We start from the raw sequence: 12,400 nt of genomic DNA, 5'->3' as shown, positions 1-12,400 counted from the left end.
CTGATTCCCAGTCTCCAGCTACCGATTCTTACTGCATATGTCTATTGTGTTCAATCAGCAGTGATATATGAGGATCAAAAAATAAATAAAACTACCCCATGTACACAGATAATTAGAAATGTAATTCACTTCCTCAGGGCAGGGGTTAAAGTGTGAATTATGTTCTCTGTGTGATGCTCAGGTCAGCTGCGGTTAGCCAAAGAGATAAGATTGTTTCAGAAATTGTTACTCACTGTTTAGCTATATAATTACAAACTGTACATAGATACAATGTTTTTGAAGTGAGCGATGCAGCAACCATTGCGTTCATGACCTCACAGTGCTTAGTGTAAAGAAAATCACTTTTATTTATTTTTAAAGCTGAATTCCACTAATGCATTTTCTTGTATAGTAACATTGGTCCAGCTTGGACTAACATAAGTATGCATGTGCCTTATCGGGGGACTGCTGAGGAAGGGAAGGGGATAATCTCTGTAGTAGTCGCTGCTACTACAGCGATTCTCGCTGTCTTCCTGGTCCTGTGCTGAGCAACTGCCCTACTGCATAGTGACCACAAGGGGTCGCTTGTACAGCACGAGCCCCACTCACCGAACTCAAACTGTCTGCATCCAGGGCCTTACGTAACCGCAAATAACCATTTCAGGTGAATGTGCAAAAGAAATTCACTATACATTCCTGCAGCTTCCTGAATACCCGGACAGAGACTATCTGATAAGTCACTGCTCAGCTGACAATTTTCCATCAAGGTCAGTTGAGTTTTAAAATAACTTTTGTTGAGCCGGGTGGTGCCTAAAGGGCCAACCATGGTAGATGACCAGCTTAAGACTACTCTGTGCCCAGGGGGACAACGCTGCTGTGGGATACTCATAATAAACAGTGTTGTCGATCTATTACAGAAAGTGGAAACATTTATTTTCTCGCAAGATCAACCAATAATAAACCTATGTTACAGACTTTGAAAGACAAAAACTGCTGTGCTAAAGAGCTTAGGGCAAAAACAGAATACAATGATTTGCAAATCTGATAACCCATATTTTTTTTCCTTAATAGGACATGGAAAACATATCGAATGTTTAGGGAAAACAGGTGTGTAGGCGTTACAACCTTCCCACATAACGGCTCCACCCGATGCTTAGACCTCGAGGCTGCCGACACCTTTCCATTCATTTCGGAGCTTGGTCCTTAGTCGTGGGTGATAAAAAACAGAATAAGTAACTAAGAAAATGTACCTTTTTATGAAAATAAAAAGTAATTTTGAAACTGATGGCAGCAACACATCTCAAAAAAGTTGGGGTTGTACATCAGAGTCCCCTCTAATATGAGAGTCACCATCAGAGGCCTCTGCTTTCATTAGGGTGCCCATCAGAGTCCCCTCTTACTTCTGAGAATCAGATAGAATCTGTCCCTCTGGCCATAGTTTGGAGAGCACTGGGAGGGTTATAAAAAATATATATATATATATATATTCCATAAATCTCTTTATTAATTTTCTTTTTCTGTATATACATTTCACATCTTAGATTTATTAACTTACTCAAACATTTCTTATAAATTCATATAAATTATTTCATCACATTCACATTGAATACACTTTTGCCTTTATACATTTGTACATTTAACCTCTTCCTTATCCCTTTCATCCAGTGGTGTATTTCCATCTCCCTTCCATATCCCCCTACCCTGAAGCCGTTGTAACATTCTCTATCCAATTCGCCCATATTTTTCCATATTTCTTCTAATTTCCTCTGTTACAATAGGTCGCTCTACAAAGTGACAGATTACTATTTACCAAATGTTTCCATTGTATTAATGATGATTCCACCTTCTAATTCAAAACTATTGCTGTTGTTGCATAAAAAAGCAGCAAGCCCACCTGTATTCTTCTTTCTATAGAGACCTTATTTTCCTCCACTAATCCTAGTATACAGATCTCTGCCTCTAGATCGAGCGGAACCGACGTTACTTTATCAATTACTCTCAGGATCTCTCTCCAAAATATCCTTATCTTCGGACAGAACCAAAATATATGGATGAAGTTTCCCGGGGTACCTGCGCATCTCCAACAATTTTGAGAGTTTGATGGAGATATTATGAATAATTTATACGGTGTATAATAACTCCTATGTGTTATTTTAAATTGAATTAATTTATCTATCTCGTAGTGAGACTAAAATCTGGAATGGAAATTTATATATCTCTCCCCAATTTTCTACTGATAGTTTTGGGACATCTCTTATCCAACATTCACATAACATTCCGTTGTCCATGTGGGATTGGGAAGATTTCTTTCCTTCTTGTCTCATATAGGAAGTGAAGCCTCGTACACACGACCGAGGAACTCGACGGGCGAAACACATCGTTTTCCTGTCGAGGAGCTCGACAAGGCAAGTTTCTCCATTCCCGTCAAGGAAATAGAGAACTTGCTCTCTTTTTGGCTCGTCGAGTTTCTCAACAGTTTCCTCTACGAAAATGTACACACGACCGGTTTCCTTTGCAAAAAAATATCTCCCAGCAAGTTTCTTGCTGGTTTTTGCAGAGAAACTCGGTCGTGTGTACGAGGCCTGAGAGAATATCCTTCAAAGCGTCCCTATTGGAAGATTTCCCCAATATTCTTTGGGATTTTCTTTTACTTTCAATGATAATGGTCAACAGAACGAACAGAGAGGGTGAATCGCCCTAACGTGGACACAGACAGCAATAAAAATCTGACATGGCTTCTAATCCCTCTCCACTCTATCCAAAAAATTGCCTTTATTTAATGCTAGTGAATGACTGTATCATTTATGCCATTTTTATGTTTTCTCTTTAAATGTATCACTTTTTATAAATTGTCAGGCCCCAGTTTGATGGAACGTGCTGGTTTTTAATAAGTGAGCTTATTTTAACTACGTTTTTTGTTAGAACTTGTAATTGATCTTTCCGGTCCCTGTAACACAATTCCTGTTTTTACTTTTCTTTTTATAAATAACACAATATCACACAAACTCTAACTCCAACACATATTCTGTATCTGGTTCAGTTTGTATTATGTAGATTTGCTTAGTAACTGTGCAGGCGTGAAGGACTAAACATAGACTTTTACATTAAAGCAGCAAAGCAGAAACATTTTTCTTCTGTAACTTTTGTTACTTTTTTTCCGGAAAGTTTGCTAAAATTCCCTTTGATGGCAGAATCCTACCTGCCAAACAATGGGAAAGGTTGTGCAATGAGAACGTGCCTACCCGCCAAAATGGTCTTGCTTCAACAATTTGCTTAATCAGAAAGAAACAGACAGCACAGCAAATGTTGTGTCACGCTTTTTACTTGTGTACTGAATGCAGTCATTTTGTCTACAGGCATGGAAGACAGGGAGGGGAAGATATGCTCAGCTTCTATACACAATTTGTTCCGAAAATATCGCTAACTTTTTTAAAGAGGCATTCAACTCTCTGGGAGGAAGTGAAAAATGCGTCCTTGTGGCACAAATACTGATTGTAGGTGAACTTCCTACCCACAACCCCACCAATTGGTTAATGGTCCTTAAAGGGGATATCCAACATGCTCCTGCTAAGTCACATCTAGAACTATACAATTAGCAGGAAGCACTGGATTTGATGATTGGAGAGCTCTAGCTCAGGAACAGATGTCTCTGACTTTTAGACCTCTGCAAAAAGATTACAGGTTCCGCATAGAAAGCTCAGGTCCTTCTCTGCAGCACACTGGCAGGGGATAGGATTTTTGTAAAGAAAAAACTGTAATGCCTCGTACACACAACCGTTTTTCCTGGCAGGAAAACTGCCATGACGAGAAAACTGCAGGAAAAAAAGACAACTTGTTCTCTATTTTCCCACCGCGATTCCTGGCGGACTTGTTTTTGTCGGGAAAACCAGTCGTGTGTATGCTTTCCCGAGGGGGAAAAAACGTGCATACTCAGAATCGAGTATGAGACTGGTAAAACTAGCGTTCGGAATGGAGATAGCACATTCGTCACGCTGCAACGGACTAAAAAACATGAAGACTGAAAAGCGCAAATTGTCTCTCAGCAAACTTTTACTAACACGAGGATCAGCAAAAGCAACCCAAAGGGTGGCGCCGTTTGAATGGAACTTCCCCTTTATAGTCCCATTGTACGTCACCACGCTTTGGATGGGCAGGATTTGGCCTGAACGTGTATATGCAAGGCAGGCTTGATAGGAATCCTGTCAGGAAAAATTTCGTTTTTTTCATGCCGGGAAAAACGGTCTTGTGTACGAGGCATAAGGGCTCATGCACATGGGCATACCATTTGATGTGTGCATATCCATCATTGTATGCTATGGACCCATGCTAATTGATTGGTTTTGGTCTGCAGTGTTTAGCTGGGGGCAAGTGGAGAAGACACCCATCTCCATGCAGGATAGAGTTGCTTGCTCTAAATGCCTCGGAGGCCCCGTTGCTAGGTCCTCAGAGGGGACATCAGGAAGTTGATGTACTTATTGTTAGAGAGAAAGCAAAAAAACTATTGGTAGTCCGAGACAGCAGAGATGCCTTTTGGAATGTGTAATGTGGTGTGTCGGGAGTTGAATGGAGTTTGTTGTAATTGACGAACATCAAGTTACTTTATTTCACCAAAGACTTTGTGTGGCCTAAACTTGCCACTTCCTCAGTTTGAAGGTGATACACAGATGTTCTGCACTTCCAGATTTTTGGCTTCACCACACAGACACACTCCAGTGAAGCCAGGAACCAGGAACTGCAGAACATCTGTGTATCACCTTCAAACTGAGGAAGTGGCAAGTTCAGGCCACAAAAAGTCTTGGCAATATTAAATGACACTCCAAGTACCAATGGTTGTGCTTCAGTGATCCACTGATTCTGGGTGCCAGGATCTGTAGTGCTCGTTCAAGCCTACTATGTAACACTGAGTGCAGAGAGGCCACACTCCTATCATCCCATATGCTAAATAAGGATCAGGAATGGCCTTAGCCATGGCTCCTTCCAGGCCATGCCCTAAGTATGTTTCGCCCAGCCCCAGGGTTTAGTCATAGACTATGACTAAGTCTATGACTAAGCCCTGTGGGCAGGGCAAAACATATCAGGGGTTGTGGCGTGGGAGGAGCCCAGGCTGAGGTCATTCTGGATCCTGGCAGTGTTGAATTGTAAGTCTGTTAACTAGCTGCACATTTTCACTGGCAAGTTGTACAGTTGCAGAGCACTTGAAGCACAAGTTCTAGCTGACACTTTTCCAATTTGTAGCAAATTGCGTGGCGAGTCTCTAGCAAGAGCAAAGTTGCAGTGATGAGTCTACAGCAAGAACACTGCAAATCTCTAAATTCAGTCACAGTGACCCCTGTGGTTGGATGACTATTGCACAACATAACTGAACCAGAAATTGCAGCAGACTTGCAGAATGTTTACACAGAAAGTTGTTCTGAAGTCATGCAATGGGGACTTTCTGCAATTGTGCAACAAACTTGTGAAACTTGGCAAGTCAGCAATAGCTTGGCAAATAATTTTCATACTTACAGGAGAAAATGAGTAGCCCATTAAAAGATACAATAAGAAAATCAGCCTTTTCTGCAATATTTACCTTCAATGAAGAGATTTCCCTTGCAGTACATTTTTTTGCCACTGGATGTCCTTAGTCTGACAGCCAGCATTGTTGAACCAACTTTCCCATCCTGGACTCATCTCAGCCTGTGACTGAAGAGTGAAAGGAGAAGCAGCACAGTGATGAGCTTATAACATCCCCACTCTGCTCTCTCCTCCATTCAGTTTTTCTCTTGTTAGCACATGAACTGTTTGACTTAATATACTTATTTTCCTTGCACATTCCAGCTCTGCTGTAAAGGGAGTGCAAAATGATTATACCAAGTTATATTCAGATACATACACTGCTTGCATTTACAAAAATACATTGATGTATTAATGAGTACAGAGCGGCAATAGTTTGTGTTTTTATATCTGCCTAGAGTTCAGCTTTAGGCATTATTAGTACTTACTTATTGCATGATCTAACTTGAAACTGCCTACAATACTGCTAGTAATTACTTTCCACTGACGCTATTATTGCTTTATTTTTAACTGTCTCCATTAGATGCTATAAATTCACATGCAGTTGTCATTTTAATAATTTGTATGTGTGTTCTATTTTGCTTTATTGTTAGTAATTACATCTCCATTCAGTAAAATCTTCATAAAGTTTTGCCTTATGTTTACTCAAGAGAAATGTGTTGTTTAAAATAATACTGTTAAAATTACCCTGTCACCCACTAAATATACTCAGAGAAGATATTCAAAACTCACCCTGACGCCTGTGCTCCTGAATGCAGCTCTAATCACTAGAACTGGTGTCCCAGTCTCAGGGCCATCTTAATAGCGTCATGGGCCCCTGGGCAAAGTAATGCTCTGGGGCCCCTACAATGACGACAGTGCAGGTAAACAGACATTAAGTAGGTAGGGGGCAGACTGCCTCCCCTTTGCATCTATCACTCTCAGTGCCATCATGGGGGCCCCCATTTTCAGAGCAGTGTGGGCTCAAGGACCCGTTGCTTTGGGGAAGTGCAGGGCCCCCCCCATGCAGCTGGGGCCCCCTGGCAGTGCCCAGGTGTGCCCTCTTATTAAGACAGCCCTGGGTAGGAGGCAGACGGCCTCCCCTGTGTATCTATCACCCTCAGTGCCATCGTGAGGCCCCTGTGCAGTGCCCTCTCATTAAGACAGCCCTGCCCAGTCTGCTAGGAATCCTATACTTCCAGGTGGTCAGTCTCTGGTTCCCTGCAGCACTCACTGGTTCCTCCTCTTGGCCTTCACCCCATTACTCTTTTCTGCAGAGTAACAATTGAGAGCTGGCATTTCCACCTAATTTAGTATACATTTATGTAAACCTTTGAGTAGTTATTAAAAATGTCTTATAAGCTTGATCTAGGTTTAAGTTTTTAGTACGGTCAGGAGCGGGCATACAGGGTCGCAGAAGTCGCCATTGCGGCCGGGCCCCATGCTGCAGAGGGAAGGGCCCCAAGTGGGGTGCAGGGGGGTCCGTCATGGTTTCTTGCACCGGGGCCCTGAAGGTTCTAGTTACGCCACTGAGTATGGTATGGTGGTGGACTACCTCAGATGAGGGGGGGGAGAACATCGCTGGCTGTCAGGTTTAACGGGAGCCATTCTCCCAGCCAGGAGAAGATAGGAGAGGAAAAGTCTTGATGGCCGATCATCAGAGAGTGGGAATTGTGTAACAGCTTTCATTTTAATTGCTGGGTTCCCAGCATCGCTCGCCGTCACAGCCCCGCCTCCTCCCCTCGCGCCACTCACATCGCACAGTCTGCCTCCTCACTGCCGCATTTGATAGACAGAACACCTTTCCAATGGGAGGCGGGATTGTGTGCCGCGAAGGGACAAGGAGGTGGGGCTGTATGTGATGGTAAGCGGTACGAGAGGAGGAGGCAGGGCTGTATGTCAGTGAGTGTCGTGAGTGGCGCCAAGAGCCCAGCGATTACAATGAAAGCTGTTACAGTGGGCAGTCCCCACTCTCTGATGACAATGTGACTGGCGACAATGGCTAATCTGCGATACTCTGCGCACTCTATTCGGGGTCTGAGACAATTCGCAACAGCATTACCAGCCGTCACCAAAAAGGCCTTAAAAATAGAGCAACTTTTGAGATTCGATCGACGATCGACCATCAAAAATTTTAACTATTTAACCCAGCTCGAGCACATATCATGTGCTTTGATCAACACAAGATCGGCAGTAAAACACCGATTAGAAATCCACGATTTCTTACTACAAAACGATCTAGACTGCCTCTTTATTACAGAAAGCTGGCTCTCAGACGACTGCAACACCATTCTCGGAGAATTGGTGCCAGAAAACTATCGCATTATAACGGAAAACAGAATAGGGCAAAGAGGAGGAGGCCTGGCGGTGATCCACAAGAATCGCATTACAATCACTAAGCCAGCCCTTCAAAATCCTCTTCCATTCATGGAAACCCTTACTCTTCAACTTCAAACTTCCCCCCAGGAGACTGTTCACATTCTCCTCTGCTATAGGCCACCTGGGCCAAAATCGCAGTTTTTGCCATCATTAACGGAGTTTATATCCACTTATACCCTTAACAGCAAACACCTTTTGCTGCTCGGGGACTTTAATCTGTGGGCCAACTCCGCACAGGATCCCATTGCGGACGCCTGCATTGATCACCTGGAGGGATTAGGGCTACAGCAACTTATATGCGGGCCAACACATGCTTCAGGTCACACACTCGACCTAATTTTCAGACAAAATCTGAAAATAAGCATTTTAGAAAATGAACCATTGCCATGGACAGACCACCATGCAATTAATTTCATAATCTCCAAAATTCCCCCAGTGATAAAAGCACCCAAGCCGGTGACAATACACTGGGCTAGATCTCAGAAGAAGCTCCATTCGGAACTCTTCAAATCTACCTTGGGAAACAGAATCAAAACAATCCATCCACATCAAACAGCCGCAGATACACTGGATGCCATAAACGCAGCCCTGCTACAGTCAGCCGATTTAGTAGCACCGAAACGCAAAGCCTGCATCCGAAAAAGAAAGTCCGGCTGGTTCAACAACCAGCTGTCGCTTCTGAAGCAAGAGCGCAGAAGGGCGGAAGCCGCCTGGAAAAGAAGTCCTGCAGAGGATAACCTCATCATCTACAAGGCAATAACAACACGATATCATAAAGAAATCTTCAAAGCCAAGAAACATCATTTTTCTATGGCGATTAACAGCGCCCTAAACCGCCCCCGCGAACTCTTCAAGATGGTCACCCAGACCATGAACCCAGGATGTCTTGAAGTCCCCAACTCAGACACCCAAGAGTTCTGCAATGAACTATCGGATTTCTTCATCAACAAAATTGAAAGAATCCGGGAAAGCATCATGCAAAACAATACCCCCCTCAACCCCACCGTCAATCAACCACAAAACACCCACAGAAACGCTCTACAATCAACAAAGTTCACTCTGGAACCGATCTCCATCGATACCACAAAAAATATCATTGGTGCTTTGCGGAACAGCACATCACCCAATGATATCATCCCCACCAAACTGCTGAAGGAATGTGCCGACATCCTGGCACCACCCATCACACAGCTTATAAACCAGTCATTTAAGGAAGGCACAGTGCCATCCCTGTTGAAAGAGGGCACAATCCAGCCCATCTTGAAAAAACCTAACCTGGATCCCAAGGACCCAACTCACCGCCGTCCCATAACAGGCCTAAATGTTCTCTCCAAGATAATGGAGAAAGTAGTGGTACAACAGCTGCAACAGCATCTAGATACCCACAATCTACTGGATCCATTACAATCAGGCTTCCGTCCCGGACACGGGACAGAAACGGCCTTACTCAAAATATGGGACGATGCCCTCGAGGCCGCAGACGAAGGAGAATCTTGTCTCCTGATTCTGCTGGACCTAAGCGCAGCCTTTGACACGGTAGACCACAAACTGTTACTGATGCGACTAGCCAAGGTAGCAGAAGTCGCAGAAGGTGATTTACCATGGTTTTCTTCCTTTCTTGAAAACCGATCACAAACAGTTAAATTGGGTTGTTTCACGTCGGAAAAGCGCACGGTGTCATGTGGAGTCCCCCAAGGATCCCCCCTGTCACCGGTGCTTTTCAACATCTATCTTCGCCCTCTCTTTGATATTATCAGTAGCCAAGAACTACTCTATCACTCTTATGCAGACGATACGCAACTGTATTTTCGCATCTGCAACAAAAAGGATCATCATCTCAGTTTAGAGAAATGTCTCTCTTTGATAGAAAACTGGATGACAAAGAGTCATCTTAAACTCAACAGTTCAAAAACAGAACTCCTTATGTTTCACGCCAGCCGAAAGAGTCAACTGGCAACAACCTGGACACCCCCGCCCATTCTGGGCCAAATCATCACCCCTAGCTCCAAAGTCAAAAGTCTCGGGGTCATCTTCGACACCTTCATGACAATGGACGCACAAATAGGGTCAGTAGTCAGCGGAGCGCACCATCTGTTGCGCCTACTACGCAGACTTATTCCATTTATCCCCAAAGAAGACGTAGCAGTCGTGGTGGGAACAATCGTGAATTCCAGACTGGACTATGCAAATGCCCTTTACCTCGGACTCCCAAAGTACCAAATCTCTCGTCTGCAAGTCGTACAAAATACGGCCGCCAGACTTGTGACTGGGAAAAAAAAATGGGAATCAATCTCACCTTCGTTGAGAACCCTTCACTGGCTGCCAGTAAAAGACTGAATTGCATTTAAAGCACTCTGCCTGACACATAAGTGCATCCATGGGAAGGCTCCGCAATATCTTTGCGACAAGATAGAACCTCACAATTCGAATCGCGTTCTGCGATCCACCGACCAAAATCTGGTCAGGGTACCAAAAACCAAATACAAGTCCAAAGGAGAAAGAAGGTTTGCTTTTCAGGGTCCTAGACTATGGAACGCTTTACCAACCAGCATTCGGTTGGAGGAAAACCACCTGACTTTCAGAAGACGAATCAAAACTCTGCTCTTTTAATGTCATGAGACACGAACAACTAGCGCCCAGAAGCGATTCAGTTCGCATGCGCCGCGCTTTATAAGTTTTTCATTCATTCATTCATTCATTCATCAGCCAGCTCGACTCTTCTCTGCACAGATAAGACTATTAATGGGCACAGGTGAGGCTGTAATGACAGGCACAGTTGAGATTATTGGAATTATTAAAGGTAATAAAGATAAACGGATTTATCAGACAAATTTACCCGCTTATCTTTCAATTAAGGCCTGAGAGGACAGAAACTATCATCTACTCTGTATTCCAACAATCACTCAACTGTAGGAGGTACAATTTGTCCAACTGTAGGGAAACTAAACTGAAGCCCTTCCCTTGCAGTGCCTCCTAGTGGCAGAAATGCATATTTCTCTTGTTTGAGAAGTGCATTGAGAAGTACAGTGTTACTTGAATTGTATTCCAGGATTTGCTTGTTTTCTGCTGTGAGAACTTACAATAATTTAAAACTTTGCATAAAGTTTCAGAAATGCCTCATTAAATGTCATGTTATATAATTTGAATATTATGTCATAGGTATATTATGTATCATTGTAAAATAACATATTCCACACTTCTTTTTTTTTTTCAGTTTTCCCCCAAAAAATGGCTTAAAAAAAAAACTTTTTTTTTCCAATTTTTCATTTTTTTTTCTTGTAAGCCTTTCCATCTCTAGACCTAAAATAGGGGGAAAAAATTCCTTTGACTTTTTTTTTTATTTGCAAGATGCACAGAATATAACACAAATCCACAACATGTCTTGCATTTTAAAGAGCATAATAAAGTTAAATGAAGTAATTTTTTTTCCCACACCGAAAAAAAGACAAACTGTGCAGGAATCAGTACAGCCTCCCTACTGTGTCTATATCCAGGGCCTAGAGAGGAGAAAGCGCCTGTTTTATAGAATGCGCAAAGATTCTATCTGCTGTAGAGGATGATAAGCCGCACCGATGCTTTGTGTTATAAATAAAACATTTACCCATTTCGCAGCCACATGATATTCATTAGTTTTCTTTTTTTTTTTTTCTTTTGATAATGGAGATTTACTTTTTTCTCTCCCCCATTAATCCTGGAGGATTTTTACATCTTGTCGTCATATCTTTAGTGCTTAGAAAGCAGCTGGCATTTGCATAGTTTAGTATACATTTATGTGCATCTATAAGTAGCTAATAAAAGTAGGCATATAAGTTCCGTCTAGGTGTTTTTTTTTGTTATGCTTACCAGGAGACCTGATTTTATAGGGGTCATTTCAATCTTAAGCAGTAGAAATGCATAAATGTGGGTGCGATGCATCCGGAGTTTGGGGACTCCAGACAGACATAAAAGAACCAGTGGCGGCATTGAACAGGCAAGAGAACAAGTGTGTTGATGCTCAGCATATGAAGGGTTGAAGGACCTAAGAGTGCTGCCGGTGTCCTGACCTTGTAGGAGAAATGTCTTGTCCATCAAGATCTGGTAAATATTTATATGCCCACCTCCCCCCCTCCCCTCCCTCCTTCATTATGTAATGATTTAGGGGTTGCTCTGGGTTGACTGCGTTAAATAGCCTATATCAGGGGGTTCTTTTAGGGCTAAGTGTCAGCATACCTTACCAAGGTGAGGGCAGCTGACCATCCATTTTAAATTATCATGGAGGAATCGTCGGTTGGATTTACCATTAGACACAGTAGGCAAAGAGGTAGCTTTTCTTTGTACATTTATCCACCACTCATTTTTTCTCATTGGCAGAAATACAGCGATCTCATATCCTGTTTATACAGTCACAAATTAAGCCTTTCCTAAATGAGCACCCTATGGTACTTGCTCACACCCCTATGGTACTTGCTCACACCCCTATGGTACTTGATCACACCCCTATGGTACTTGATCACACCCCTATGGTACTTGA

General features: G+C 42.9%; 1 protein-coding gene across 2 annotated transcripts in view; it reads left to right on the top strand.

Annotated features, from left to right (window-relative positions):
• The window catches only part of KLHL29 (kelch like family member 29), a 1,298,229-nt gene that overhangs the window by 719,250 nt on the left and 566,579 nt on the right, over nucleotides 1–12,400 (top strand). The gene's annotated exons all lie outside the window — the stretch shown is intronic.

This window comes from Rana temporaria, chromosome 4 (assembly GCF_905171775.1).
Source record: "Rana temporaria chromosome 4, aRanTem1.1, whole genome shotgun sequence".
Lineage (NCBI taxonomy): Eukaryota > Metazoa > Chordata > Amphibia > Anura > Ranidae > Rana > Rana temporaria.
Note: the sequence above shows the minus strand (reverse complement) of the source record. Positions and strands in the feature narration are given on the sequence as shown.